The sequence below is a fragment of the Gopherus flavomarginatus genome, chromosome 20 (genome assembly GCF_025201925.1).
Source record: "Gopherus flavomarginatus isolate rGopFla2 chromosome 20, rGopFla2.mat.asm, whole genome shotgun sequence".
Taxonomy (NCBI): Eukaryota; Metazoa; Chordata; order Testudines; family Testudinidae; genus Gopherus; species Gopherus flavomarginatus.
In genome coordinates this window covers 1,869,487-1,879,802 of record NC_066636.1, presented here as the reverse complement: position 1 = coordinate 1,879,802, position 10,316 = coordinate 1,869,487, and the positions used below count along the sequence as shown (strand labels likewise).

The following is a 10,316-nucleotide window of genomic DNA, read 5'->3' as shown; positions in this document are numbered from 1 at the left end:
GAGAGGGCACTGAGCCCCTGGCATGAGGAAGGGAGGATGGAGGGACACAGAGACCCTGGAATTGGGGGGAGGAATAATGGGGGGCACAGAGCCCCTGGCACTGGTGGGAGGGGGAATGGGGGGGCACAGAGCTCCTGATATTGGGTGGAGGGGGAATGGGGGGCACAGAGCTCCTGGCATGGGGGTTGGGAGGTACACAGAGCCCTTGGCATTGGGGGAGGGGGAATGGGGGGGCACAGAGCTCCTGATATTGGGTGGAGGGGGAATGGGGGGCACAGAGCTCCTGGCATGGGGGTTGGGAGGTACACAGAGCCCTTGGCATTGGGGGAGGGGACTGGGGGCACAAATCCCAGGAAAGGGGGCCCTGCTGTATTAATTTAGATGGTCTAAGGAGGCCGGAGGGGTGGCCTAACCCTGTCACTGTCCAGCATTAACCAGTGGGAAGCAGGGCGGGGGGTTGGCACACGAGATCCCAGCAGACGGTGAGGTCGTGATGCTTGGTCCTGTGGCCGGTCTCTCTCCCCAGGGTCCCTTCGGTTCGGGACCCCGAGAGGGAGTGGTGGGCAGAACTGCCTGGCCCCCACCGCTGCTTCACACGCTGATTAGCCCTCGTGTCCGACACGCTGGGCGTGGGGCGCTGACTCATGGGTACCATCACTGGTTCCCGGGCGCCATCTTCAACCCAGCCTTGAGGGGATTGGGGCAGTCGTGAACTCGCGTGTGGTGTTTACGGCTCAGCTTGCACCCAAGGTGCGTGTAGGGCTGGTTATCGGCACCGCACACAGACCCCTGGCTCGGGGGACAGGGTGCGGTCCCCAGGCACGGAGAGAGGGGTAAATGGGGCGGATAGAATCCTTGGTACGGGGTATGGGGAGTGCCAGGGAGTCCTTGAAACATTGGTGGCTGGGAGGAGGGCAGGGTTGCCAACCCTCCCGGCTTGGCCAGGAGGCTCCCAGAACAGGGCAGCCAGTCCGGGAGATTTTAGGAGCTAACAGTCCGGTGGTGCAGTGGGGCTAAGGCAGGCTACCTGCCTGCCCTGGCTCTGAGTGGCTCCCAGAAGCTGCTGACACATCCCTGCAGCCCCTAGGAGGGGGGCCAGGTGGGTCTGTGCATTGCCCCCACCCCAAAAGCTGACTTCAGAGCTCCCATTGACCACACCCCATGCTGCACCCCAACCCCTTGCCCCAGCCCTGAGCCCCCTCCTGGAGCCTGCACCCCCTCCTGCACCCCAACCCCCTGCCCCAGCCCTGAGCCCCCTCCTGGAGCCTGCACCCCCTGCCGCACCCCGACCCCCTGCCCCAGCCCTGATCCCCCTCCTGGAGCCTGCACCCCGTCCTGCACCTCAACCCCCTGCTCCAGGCCTAAGCCCTCTCCCACACCCAAACTCCCTCCCAGAGCTTTCACCCCATGCCCCTTCCTGCACCCCAACCCCCTGCCCCAGCCCTCAGCCCCCACCCACACCCAAACTCCCTCCCAGAGCCCAAACCCTGATCCCCAACCCCCTTCCCCAGGCTCAGCCCGGAGCCCGCTCCCACACGCCGAACTCCTTGGCCCGCCACCCCCACCCCAACCCCTGGCCCCAGCTCAGTGAAACGGAGCGTGGGTGGGGAAGAGCGAGCAATGGAGGGAGGGGGGATGAAGTGAGGAGGGTGGGACCTCGGGGAACGGGAGGGGCAGGGGGTGGAGCAGGGGTGTTTGGGTTTGTGTGATTAGATAGTTGGCAACCCTCGTTGTCTCCTCTGTAAGTGGATGGTGGTTTGGTTTTAAAGTGGCTGCCCCGGGCAGCAGGACTGGGGTCCACAGAGGCCCAGATGGGTGGGTCTTTGCTTGCCCCCCAGAGGTCGTCCGCAGAGGCCCCACTCCCCTCAGTGGCTTGTTTGCATGGTGCCCACGTAGCCCAGGTGCAGGCCACAGGGGCACGCTGGCCCCTCGAGCTGCTGGTTCCTGCGGAGGGGTTTAGGGGGCCACTATCCCCCACCACGGGGCCCTGCACCTTGGGCTCCAGTCCTTGGCGTGCTGCATCTGCCCCGGGACAGGCCAGGGTTCAGTCCTAGGCCCTGGTGGCATCGTTCCCTGAGCTGCCTTCGGTCAGCGACCCGCAGGGCAAACAGCCCTTGGGGGAGCGGGACCCACGTTAACCCTTCTGGGCTCTCGGCCTGTCTAGTGGCTGCTCTGCACCAGCCGATTGTGAATTTGCTGCTGTCGCTGTGGCGTCTGACCTGGTAGCTTCGTAGCAGGTCGGCTCCAACACCCCTGGAAATCAGAGCAGGACTGCAGTGAGGCATGGCGTAGGACCATGGGTCCACTGGTGGCAGGGTCCAGGCCACACCTGGGGCACACAGCAGGAGCTGGGGGACACAGCCAGAGGCCCAGCAGAGCTGGATTTTAATGATTTTTATTGTTTCAACTGATAATATCAATGTTTATTTTTACGCCTGTTTCCCTATTTTTAGCAACTGAAATTTCTGCAGTTGTGCAAAATGATGGGTGTGGAGCAGTTTTGCATTTGAATTTCCACAGTAGTGCAAATGTGGGGGCTTTTTAGGCATTTTTTTTCCAATTTTTAGACATTGAAATGTCCTCAGATCTGTAAAATTGTGGGGGGGGCGGGGCGGGGGGTTTAAGCATTTTTTATTTGACTTTCCACAGTTGTGCAAAATTATTATTTTAAGCTTTTTTCCCCCTATTTTTATCCATTTAAATTCCCACAGTTGTGCAATTTTTTAAAGCATCCCCCTCCCCCCATTTAAATCTCCACAGCTGTGTACGGTTATGGGGTTTAAGCATTTTCTTTTTTAATTTTTGTCCAGGTCAATGTTTGTGCGTGTGAGGAATGATAGGGGTTTATAAGCATTTTTGTTTTCCATTTTGAATCCATTGAAATGTCCACAGCTGTGAGAAAACCAGGGGTGGTGTCCAGGGCCGGCTCTGGCTTTTTTGCCACCCCAAGCAAAAAAATATAATAAAAAAGTGGGGCGGGGGGGGTGGCTGGAGCAGCAAAGCGGAGGGGAAAAAAATAAGAGTAACACGGTGCAGCCGGAGCGGCAAAGCGGGGGGCAGGGGACGGCACATCCAGCAAAGCAGGGGAAAAAAACAAAACAAGAAAACCCTATGGGGTGGCCGGAGCCAGGGTGCAGGGGGACTCACTGTGCAGCACAGTGCGCGCCCGGTCTAGTGGGGGGGAAGGGGAGGGGGAGGGAGCAGGGGAGAGAAAGAGAATGGGGGTGGCCAGAGCTTGGTCCCGACTCCTGCACCGCCTGCCGGGAGGGCTCCGTGCCGCTCCGGTTGGCTGGGAGGGAAGGACACGGCTGCCCTGCCAAGTTTGCTGCAGGGGCTTCCCTCCTCCCCCCCCACAGGATATGGGAACCAAAAAAACCCAAACCTGCCGTGCCGCCCCAGGACTGGGCAGAAGCCGCCCCGTAGGATCTGCCGCCCCCAGCACGAGCTTGCTCGGCTGGTGCCCGGAGCCGGCCCTGGCGGTGTCCCACAATAATTATGGAACGACAGCAGGCCCTGAGATTCAGAGAGTTAGAGCTTTATTCGAATCATTAATTGTCAACATCCCATGTCAACATATACACAGTCAATAGCCTTAAATCAAACTGTGCTACCGTCTCGAGCAGCGCGGCTCTCACTTTGCAGAGCTGCAGGTGTCGATTATTCTCGATGGAAATATTTTTTCCATTGGGGGAGGGGTCAGCAGGCGTGTGCAGTGAAATCGACATTTACAGATACAAATCAAATCCTTCCAAGCCAATGTATATAGGAAACGGTGGTGATCTGTAGCCCCTTCTAGTGGTTCTATCATATAACAGGGCTACATGTCCGGTGTTGTTTTAGCTGGAATCATCGTCAGGTGCATGATTATACAGCCTGAAATCATGGGTTCAAGTCCCCCCTCCTGCTGCACCCCCTGGAGAAGGTCATTATGTAAAGAGATGGTCCAGTCTATCGATAAAACACCTACCACTCAACCTCTGCCACAAGGGAGCGTTAAAATGAAAAGAAAGTAATGCAGAAATAACTAGTTGCATTGTATTATTTGAGCTAGTGAATTAAGTGATAGACTGAGCCCCAGCCCACCTCTGGCACTGGCCTGCTGGCTGATCTTGGGTGACTCCCATCACTGTTCTGTGCCTCAGTTTCCCTAGCTATAAAACGGTGATAACGATACTTCTGTCCCTTTCTCAAGCGCTTCGGGATCTACTCATGAACACTGCGACACAAGAACTTGGTGTTAGCACCATTTAACCTAGCAGACAAGGTTCGAAATTTGTAAGTATTTCTCATGAAATAGTTGTACAAGTCTCAAGGAGGGACACTTTCTTTGACATTTTGCATGAGCGCTTTAATTTGAAATTTTGGGGTTAAAAATTGTCGGGTTAAAAAATCCTTTTTTTTTGCTTGTTTCCCCCAGTTTGTGGCTGAAAAAGGGGAAGGGATGGGACAGAAATGGAGGAAGGGGACGTAATTTTTTCCTAAACAATTTTTATTACAAAAATGGAATTATTTCAAAAAAATTTACCAGTTTTTCCCCTTGCTTCCTGCAATCATCGATGGGACGACTCTTGGCAGTGAAGGTAAGTACATTAGCTCAGTATTTGCTGGTTTGGAATCACGGTCGCTAAACCAGGTTGAAAACAGGTAACTATTTTTGGTGAGAATTTTCAAGAGAATTTCATAAAGGGAAGGGTTTTGTTTGTTCTGTTTCTTCAGTAGTTTTCACGAAGAGTCTGAAACAAAGAGTTTCCCACTTTCAAAAATGCTCAAAACTGACATTTTTCCATGTCTCTCCCCCTCTCCCACCCCCACCCAGTCTCCATCTGAGAAGAAGGGAGGGGAAATGGAGGAGAAAGAAGGATATATCCCTCCAAGAATTGAGGTTTTTCATTTTTTTTTAAAAAATGGAAAATTGAAGGGGGAAAAAAGAAAATTTTTCATCCAATTTTCTTTGTCAATTTTTTTTGATAGAACTGGCTCTGATTTTTTCTACCTGTGGCTTTATTTTGCCAGCAGCTGGTTACAGATGGCCTGAGGATATATCCCAGGGCAGAAATTCCTGCCTGCGCCTCCCAGATTCATATATTTCCTCTGCTTCCCCACTTCTCTCCATCTGGATCTGGGGTACATCCCTCCCCCCACATCTGCTCTGGTTGCTTCGAGGGACTGGGTGGGGATGATCAAGGCCTTGTGTCCTTGAGAAATCCCCTGAATTCTGCAGGGATGCAGGTGTTCACAGCCGACATGCGGGTCCTGCTGCCACAGGCCCTAATTCAGTGAAGCGCTTAAGCATGGTGCTTAACTTTAAGCACATGGCTTAACCCAAAGAGGAATCATAGAATATCAGGGTTGGAAGGGACCTCAGGAGGCGTCTAGTCCAACCCCCTGCTCAAAGCAGGACCAATTCCCAACTAAATCATCCCAGCCGGGGCTTTGTCAAGCCTGACCTTAAAAATTCTGATCTCATGCTTAAGAGTTAAAGCGTGGGCTTAAGTTTTGGATCAGGGCTTTTTTGGCTCCCAGCTCGGCCACAAAATCTCACAGACCTTGGCTAACAAGTTTCCAAAGTGGCCTGTAATTTGGGTGGACCTGTTGTAGGGGGTGCTGCCGGGGGCAGTAGGGGCAGGACTTGGCTGTGATGACTATAAAAGAAGGATCTTGACTGTGGCTGATGGACCCGCACTGACCCTGTGGTCCCCTTGTGCGTTGTAGCTTCTGGCCTGTGCTGCCTAATATCACCACTAGGGGTCGCACTAAGACTAATCAGCTTCTTGATAAAAGCAGCAAAGAATCCTGTGGCACCTTGCAGACTAACAGACGTTTTGGAGCATGAGCTTTCCTGATGTTCATCCCCATGGACTGAGTGGACTTGTAGGCTCTGAAGTTTTAGGTTGTTTTGGGTTCGAGGGCAGTTATGTAACCAAAAAAAAATCTACATTTGTAAGCTGCACTTTCACGACACACAGACTGCACAACAGTACTTGTATGAAGTGAAACGAAAAATAAAATTTTTTAAAATCATTTTGACAGTGCTAAGATTTGTAACAAAAATAATATACACTTTGATTTCAATTACAACACAGAACTCTATAAGTTGAGTGATCAACTAATTCAGTTCAGAGTGAATGGCAGGATAAACAAACACAGGGCTGCCATGAGGGCAGGGGTGAAAGTAACATTAACCACCTACTGGTACGGGGTCCAGAAGGGACAGGGATGGGGGTCAGACTCCCCCAGCCAGCCCATCCGCACTATTTGGCATGCACCTGCCAGGGCTCTGGCAGCAATTTAAACAGTCCGGGGCTCTGGCTGCTGCTGCTGAGGTAGCAGCAGTGGTGGCCAGGAGCCCCGGGCCCTTTCAAATCGCCAGCCCCAGGGCAGCTGCCCCTTCCTGTCGGTGGCCTGGGGGAGGGCAAAAGGGGCAATGACGTTAAAGCTCTGCCGCGGCAACACTAAGCAGGGTCCTTTGATGCGGCAGTGCTTTAACGTTGGCTGCATACGGGCCGGTAATGGCGGCCACTTTTTACCATGCCGGCCTTTCACCCCTGCATGAGGGCCTGTGATTTCAAAAGGGCAAACTTTCAAAAACTGAAGGGAATTAGTTAGGGACATGGACTGGCCCAAAGAACTCGAGGATCTGAATGTGGAGGAGGCTGGGAATGACTTTAAGTCAAAGCTGCAGAAGCTCTCTGAAGCCTGGAATGCAGGTGAATAATGTAGGGCCCAGATAGTCCAGCAATATGGGTTGGTCTTTCAGCAACACAGACATGGAGGGCACCACATGTGGTTTCTTCTACCACTGAGGGACAGGAAGATGTGTCAGTGTAAATGGTTTTGACATCCTAACTCCAGTGTGTCATCACTATGGCCAGGACCAGGTCTGTGCGACAGAGAAGCCAGCTGGTCCTGATGCCGGCCTTATAAAGCTTAGAAAGTGGTGAGGACTACTACTAAGGGTGACCTATGCAGGGACAATCCTGTTAACCAGTATATGCTGGTTAGCACAGATATAGCTATAGCGATAAACAGATGCAGATCTCATATTAATAATATGTATTTTAGGCACCATATTTATATATGCAGATTAGTATGTATTATGCACAGATAGCACTAAGCACAAATATTATAGCAGCTGTGTAGCCTAAACTGGCCTCCACCTTTACTATAATCCTGTTCTCGTTTGCTAAGTGTCCCACAGCACCGTGCATCAGCTGAAGTTCGCTTTGGCTGAAGGAGACAGGCGAGCTGCCAGGATTAGGATGGAGAAGTATTTTCCCATAGCAACGCGTCGGGCGTTGTTCTCACAGGCCTGCACCAGAGTGGCCCATAGGAAGAGGACAAGACATAGATTGTTCTACCCCTGTGCAGACCTAGGGGGCGCCAGCTGCAGTGCAGGTGCAGGGAGCAGAGAGATGAGGGGGACTCCGTGGCACCCAGAAAACAAGGGAGAAAGAAGATGGGTTAATTCTAGGTTAGCACGAAGTACACTGTACCTTGCACCTGTAAACAGGAAGAGTATAAGTAGAAAGCTACAGGGATGGAACTTGGGAAATCCCCTTCTTTATAAGGTGAATGTGACAATGCCGTATAGGATGGCATCCCAATGGCCGGGATCGTATTGAACCTTTTCCCTGTTTCCTTATTGACTTAGAGCAATAAACCTAACCACCATTGGTTATTTGCTTTCTGGGCTAAATTTCATAATGAACCAAAGTGTGGTCAAGCCACTGACTATGGAACAAACTGGCAGGACTCTCTGATAACTAATTATATGATTTTTGAGCATGGGAAGCTTGCTCGTGATGCCACAACTCCAAATTTCTGTGTTATTTCACGTGTGTGTAACATTGTGAGTCAAACAACACTAATGCCTACTCCAGTTTAAGGAATGATCACTTGAATTGTTTTAATCATGTATTGCCACTTCTGTAGTTTGCTGAAACAGTATAAGTCTCAGGTAATTGCTCTTACCTCTGCTTCATAGATCACTTTGGTAAAATAATATTAAATCTTTATTAAAGTAAATATTTAATAATAATCATAGAACCATGCAGGTTAATGTTAGCTAATCCATACATGTTAGACATACGGCATACCGTATTAATATTTTGTTAGACCCAGCAGGAGGGCAGTTATGTTAATAGAATTATATTATGTCTTTCCACAGTGCTGTTCACTGGTCTGTCCCACAATGCCTCGGACTGGGACAACTCAACATTTGGCATATGTGGATCAGAAAACTGTCACAGCAAGATGTATTTTTGTTAATGTCCCAGCACAGCCACCTTTACACGCAACGGGATAAAAATGCAGTGTCCAAGCCAGAGATAAGGCAAAGTTGTTAGGAGACATGTCTTTCTAGCTTGTCAAAAAACGAGCTGCAAATAGAAGTGGTTTAGGGAGTGTATTTTTGAGCCACCTATTCTGTGTAAGGTGAACGGAAAACTCTGGGGGAAACAAGCATCCAGAAAAGATTGCTGTGGTATAAACTCTTTCTTATTGGCCTATTTTGTCTCCGACAATAACATTGCCTAAGTTTGGTCTCACAAACATTTTTCATAACACACCGGCCATGTCACTCAATGAGATTGTTCCTTCTGAAAGGAAGTTTCTTTGGCTCACACCCCATCAAAGGAAAGAGTTGGAAAGTTCATTTGGGGGTGAACGCTGGCACCTGCAGAGTAAGGGACCAAACTACTGTCAGAAGACCGAGGTAAACTATGTCTTCTTTGCGTATTCTGTCTGGTATAGGGCTGTCAAGCAATTAAAAAATTAATCTCACTGTTAAACAATAGCAGAATGCCATTTATTTAAATATTTTGGGAAGTTTTCTACATTTTCAAATATATTGATTTCAGTTACAACACAGAATACAAAGTGTACAGTGCTCATGTTATATTTATTTTTATTACAAGTATTTGCACTGTAAAAAACAAAAGAAATAGTTTTCAATTCACCTATTTCAATATTTTAATTCACCTAATACAAGTACTGTAGTACAATCTCTTTGTCATGAAAGTTGAACTTACAAATGTAGAAATATGTACAAAAAACACCTACTTTAAAAAATAAAACAAAACTTTAGACCCTACAAGTCCACTTAGTCCTATTTCTTGTTCAACCAATCACTCAGGCACACAAGTTTGTTTACATTTGCAGGAGACAATGCTGCTTGCTTCTTGTTCACAATGTGACCTGAAAGTGAGAACAGGCGTTCGCATGGCACTGTTGTAGTCAGCGTCACAAGATATTTACATGCCAGATGTGCTAAAGATTCATATGTCTCTTCATGCTTCAACCACCATTCCATGCTGATGACATGTTCTGCTCGATAACGATCCAAAGCAGAGTGGACCAACACATGTTCATTTTCATTATCTGAGTCAGATGCCACCAGCAGAAGGTTGATTTTCTTTTATGGTTGTTCAGAATCTGTAGTTTCCTCATCAGGGCATTGCTCTTTTAAGACTTCTGAAAGCATGCTCCACACCTCCTCCCTCTCAGATTTTGGAAGTCATTTCAGATTCTTAAACCTTACATTGAGTTCTGTAGCTATCTTTAGAAATCTCACCTTGGTACCTTCTTTGTGTTTTGTCAAATTTGCAATGAAAGTGTTCTTAAAATGAACAACGTGCTGGGTCATCATTTGAGATTGCTATAACATGAAATATATGGCAGAATGCGGGTAAAACAGAGCAGGGGGCATACAATTCTCCCCCAAGAAGTTCAGTCACAAATTTAATTAACACATTTTTTTTAATGAGCATCATCAGCATGGAAGCATGTCCTCTGGAACAGTGACCGAGGCATGAAGGGGCATATTAATGTTTAGCATATCTGGCATGTAAATACCTTGCAATGCTGGCTACAAAAGTGCCATGCAAATGCCTGTCTTACTTTCTGGTGCCATTGTAAATAAGAAGCAGGCAGCATTATCTCCTGTAAATGTAAATAAACTTGTTTGTCTTAGCAATTGGCTGAACAAGAAGTAGGACTGAGTGGACTTGTAGGCTCTGAAGTTTTACACTGTTTTGTTTTTGAGTGAAGTTATATTACAAAAAATTTACATCTGTAAATTGCACTTTCATGATAAAGAGATTGCACTACAGTACTTGTATGAGTTAAATTGAAAAATACTATTTATTTTGTTTATCATTTTTACAGTGCAAATATTTGTAATAAAAATAATATACACTTTGATTTCATTTACAATGCAGAATACTATATGAAAATGTAGAAAAACATTCAAAATATTTAATACTTTTCAAATTCTATTGTGTAACAGTGATATTAAACCTGCAATTAATCATGATTAA

General features: G+C 48.4%; 1 protein-coding gene across 2 annotated transcripts in view; it reads left to right on the top strand.

The window, feature by feature from the left end:
* LOC127038023 (interferon-inducible GTPase 5-like) overlaps positions 1-4,896 on the top strand; it is a 34,288-nt gene extending 29,392 nt beyond the window's left edge. For both annotated transcript variants that reach the window (XR_007770547.1, XR_007770548.1), the window contains exons 3-4: positions 4,193-4,275; positions 4,418-4,896. The gene's annotated coding sequence lies outside the window, so the exon portion shown is untranslated. The remainder of the gene's footprint in view (positions 1-4,192; positions 4,276-4,417) is intronic.
* The last annotated feature ends 5,420 nt before the right edge of the window (positions 4,897-10,316 follow it).